At 34.0% G+C, this 4891-nt stretch overlaps 1 pseudogene; it reads left to right on the forward strand.

Moving 5' to 3' along the window:
* The first annotated feature begins 2339 nt into the window (after positions 1–2339).
* Positions 2340–2667, forward strand: LOC100940818 (annotated as a pseudogene).
* Positions 2668–4891: the final 2224 nt, after the last annotated feature.

The following is a 4891-nucleotide window of genomic DNA, read 5'->3' on the forward strand; positions in this document are numbered from 1 at the left end:
AAACTCCCTCTCACACAGTGTCATGAGAGCTGGTGCATTGTTGTGATCCAAGAACCATGAGTTGCTGATGAAAAGTTTAGGATTTTTTTTTTTCTAACTTTTTCATGAAGCCTTTTCAGAACTTCCAAATAGTAAATATGATTAACTGTTTTTCCAGTTAGTACAAATTCATAATGACCAATCCATCTGATATCAAAAAAAGTTTAGCAACATTATTATGACTACTGATTTCAACTGACAGAACATTGTGGTTGTGGAGCATTGCCTCACTTCCATTGTGCACTTTGACACCTTGCTTCGGGATCTGTTTGGTACACTTATTTTTCATCACCAGTGATAACAAGACCCCAAACATCACTTGCCTCTCCAAAAGGTCTTGGCAGGCTTGGACTTGCCTTTGCTTTTGCTCATTGGTGAGTTCTTTCAGGGCTATTTTTGCACACACCTTTCTCATGCCCAGTTGATTTTCCTATTTATCTATCAGTTTTTCCTTGGTCTGCTGTGCTTCTCACAGGTGGCCAACATTGTTACACACAATTCAATGAATCTGCAATGTTTTCATCAGTTCTGTTTGCTAATGGTCCTCCCGACCTCTCTTCACCCCTTAGGCTTTCTCTCCTATCTGAGAAATGTTTAATGCTTTAGTACACTGCCATTTTTTTCATGACATTATCCCCATGAACTTGGACTAACGTGACCCTGATTTCATTTCCACTCTTGCCAAGTTTAACAAGAAATGTAATGTTTGTTCTTTGCTTTGATTCAAGCTATGGCATACTTGAGATGGCACAGAAAAACACACAATGGCAATAATGAAGGCCACTCAACAAGACACCATCACACGTCAACCACACAGCTGTGAAATGGTGAAATACCAAGAGTATGAAACTTTACTGAGATGTTTGTACAGTGCTGCCAATGTATGCAAATGGTGGCAAGTTCACATACTTAATAGTCAGACCTTGTATGTCGGGGAACTAAATAATATGTTCAAGATTGATCATTGGTTCTCTTAGCAAGGTCTGCAGACCTATAGAGTCTCCAAGACCATTTCAGAGACACACTAGGTCAAGACAATTTTCATCACTATTATTTGCCTTTTCATTGTGCTGACTATTGACATTGATTCAGCTGGGTAAAACCACTGGCACTTTATCAAAAATCAAAGCCGTGTTACGAGAATATCCTACTAACCATTATATTCTTTTCTGTCATACAATAATAAAAATTCTTCCCAGTAATAAAGTTCAAGTTGCACTTAAGAATGCACTAAATGAAGCAGTAAAAATTACTGATTTTATTAAATTTCAACTTGTTAGTAGATATTTTTAATATTTGATTTGATGAAATGTGATGTACATATAACACACTTCTAGTGCATACAAAAATATGGTGATTGTCTGCAACAAAGCATTTATGACTTTTTGGGCTTTGAGTTTAAAGAGTTCCAAGCTTCTGCATGGAGCATCATTTTACTGAAAAAACAAATCACACGCCAGCGATGGTTATTTACAGGTGGGTACTTGGTACACATTTTACTAAAAATAAGCAAGATAAGCTTGTCATTTTAAAGAAAACAATTGACCAATGTTTGTTGCTAATGATGAAATTTGGGAGTTTAAGTGAAAATTAGAATCTTGGAATATTTGAATCTGTACTTTGAGCTCGTCAATTTTCTAATACTTAACACTTTTCTGATGAGATTTGTGGCTATAAGAAGTATGATTTTTAATATTGTAGAATAAAATGTGTCACCAATGGAAGATATATATAACTTAATGAATAATATTTTCCAAATGGCCAATGAGTGACATAACAAAATTAGGCATCAGTAAAGGAACCATTCCAAGTACAAGAGAGATCAATGGATTTTATTGTTATAAAAAGTAATTAATTTTACATTATGATTAATCTTTAAGAAACTATGGTCTGTCTAGTTTTGGTACAGTAGCAAAGAAGATTTCCCACAAAATTCTAAAAGGCTGTTAGAATAATCTTCTCTTATCAAACTATACATATATCTATGTGCAGCTTCATTATCTACTTTAAGTAAAACAATATATTGTAACAGGTTGTGTCTAGTGACTAATATGAGAGTGTATTAAGCCAAACATCAGAGAAACTTGTCCTCATCATTTTAAAAATATAATAATTTTTATAAATATAGATTTTTATGAAAGCATATAAGACACCAATGAATGTCCATGGATTTATCTAGCTACAAATACTACATATTATTGATACAACGAATGTGTCCTTGTTATTTTTAAATGAATGTAATTTTCAACTTTTTAAATATAGAATGATTTCTTCTGGGATGCTGTCTAGAGGCGCTCAGAATGGTGCAGCATTTGACATACCGTCGTAGGCTTTCCTATAATACAGCCTCTAACAAAACCAGGCTGTCCTGAACCCCTGGTAATAGAATTGTTTACCTTTATACCAAGAAGGTTGAGAAAGCACCAATATCTGCATGTGCCCTGTGCCCAGGCAGACTTCGAGGGGGTTCTTATGAGGTTGTCCAAAACAAAATAACATGCCAGCAGAGCCTATGGTGGTTCCATGAGTGCTAAATGTGTCCTTGACAGGGTCAAGCGTGCTTTCCTTACCGAGGAGCAGAAAATAGTTGTGAAAGTGTTGAAGGCACAGAGTCAGAAAGCTAAATAAGAAAATGAAGCTTTTTTAAGTAATAAAAATTAAGACTTAAAAAAATAAATATAGAATAAGTATAATCATAACCCACAGGACAAAGGTCTTAAAGATCGTCTGTAATTTTTTAAGAATGAAAGGGGTCAAAAGTTTGAGAACCACTGAGCTGGATTATTGCTGCTATGTATAAAATATTGGAACACAGACCTTTATACCACCGTGGTACCATTCCTTTAAATCATGCCAATTTTTCAAATAATTAAACTGTTGGCAAGACATCTATATTCAACCCACACTTAAAGCAGTTTTGAATGTGTAAGATTCCAAAGCTGTCCAAAATTGAAAAGTTGATAGAATTATTTTTTCCCAACAGTATTTTTAGGTTGTATAAAAAACTTTTTTTTTAAATATAGGGAAACACACAAATATACATTAAAGAGGGTAGTACAACAAGCCTCCATAGACTCATCCAGCTACAACTACTACAAATTATTGACATTTTGTCATTCTTGGTTCAATTCCCACATCTTTTTTCTTTTTGCAGGATTATTTAAAGTGAAATGCCATGCATCCTGTCTTTTCATTCACAAATAATTTAGCGTCCCTAACAGATAAAGGGTTTTTGATAATACAACCATATTTTTAATCCAGTAAAAGTAAAAATAATTCTTTAAATTCATCTACTAGCTAGTCTATGTTCATAAAATCTACTGGTTTCAAAAATGCCTTTATAGTTTGTTTGCCAATATCAAGATGCAAACAAGCTCTTGCCATGTATGTGAATTATTTATGCTCTAAATCATAAGTTTCCCATCCTCTTTAAAATGCCAATTATTTATTGAAGAAAACAGCCAATTGTTATGTAAAATTTGCCTCATTCTGCACTTTGGAGATGGTGATCACATGGTGTTCTTTAATCTGTTTCTTTAAACCATTTATTTACTATAAACTCATAGAGGCTTGATTAGATTCAGGTTCTTTTCTTTCTTTTTTATTTTCTGTTTTTGGTGAAGGGGAAGAGGAAGCCGGAATAATTCATAGGTAGACCTGTGTATTTATTATTGCATCACACCAGAAGGCGTATTACTTTTAGTAATATAAAGATTGAAAGATTCTAGTGTTATAAGCCTGATAATTTCATTTACATTCCCACACAATTTTTTCTTGAATGGCTTCAGCAGTTATCAATAGAAATAGCCTATGTATAAAATTTTATCAGGATTTTCAAAATAATGATGTTTTTGTTCTATCGTTTCTTGTACTCTTATTAGGGGTGATTTTTCAATAAAGAAGAACATTATTCTATCAACTATAAGTTATAGTCTATGTAGGAAAGGCAGATAAATATATGTTTTATGTTCTATTTATTTATTGATCTTTAGGAAAAAAGGTCAGTATGCTGACAGCCTTCCAAGAGTGACCAGTAAGTGATTTTTTATAATAGTATTACTGTCTGTGTATACATTTTACTCCATTGCTCTCATTATCTTCCTGATACCCAAATGATCCCATATTTAACCTTTGGCAGCCCTTTCCCATCAGCCTCAATACACTGGAACACTTCTATGATTTGCCTGGTTTACTTTCCCAACATGCATTGCAGTAGCACGCCCACTGTCTTTCAGAATTCCCTTGTTCTCTGTGAAGATGCTCCAGGTTAGTCTTACACATTTCTTTCTCCAGTCCTGGAAAGGAGCTAATGCATTTTAGTGGGAAATGATAACGTTTTGAGTCTGCAGTATTGGGTCTTTTCCAAGGAGCTAGTGCATTCTAGTGGGAAATGACAACAGTTGAGTCTGCAATATTGGTGTCAGGTGTTTGCTGCCCATGGTTTATTATTGTTTGAATTTTGTAGTGAATACTGCTGTGAAAGATACTTTAAGAAAAGGTATGTCAAGAGATCATAAATAAAATTGCAATTCAGATTTCACATTAAAGGCTTTCTGCTTAACTCTTGATTTTCTATTTTTATCTTGTTTCTCTTGCACTAGATCTCTAACAATATTAGTATGAATACCACTTATTTTCTCTGTGTCTGTATGTGTATTTGTGCATGTATCTTATAGATGGGCCCAGATTTATAATGGGACTATGTCTTAATGAGCCCATTGCAAGTTGAAAATGTATTACACCGGATGACTTCATTTACATTCCCAAGCAATTTTTTCTTGAAGTCTTTAGCAATTACCAGTAACAATGACCTAGGTGTAAAATATCATTTGAGCTCTCCATATAGTGATTT

This window comes from Otolemur garnettii, unplaced genomic scaffold, assembly GCF_000181295.1.
Source record: "Otolemur garnettii isolate 467f Iridium unplaced genomic scaffold, OtoGar3 scaffold00031, whole genome shotgun sequence".
Classification (NCBI taxonomy): domain Eukaryota; kingdom Metazoa; phylum Chordata; class Mammalia; order Primates; family Galagidae; genus Otolemur; species Otolemur garnettii.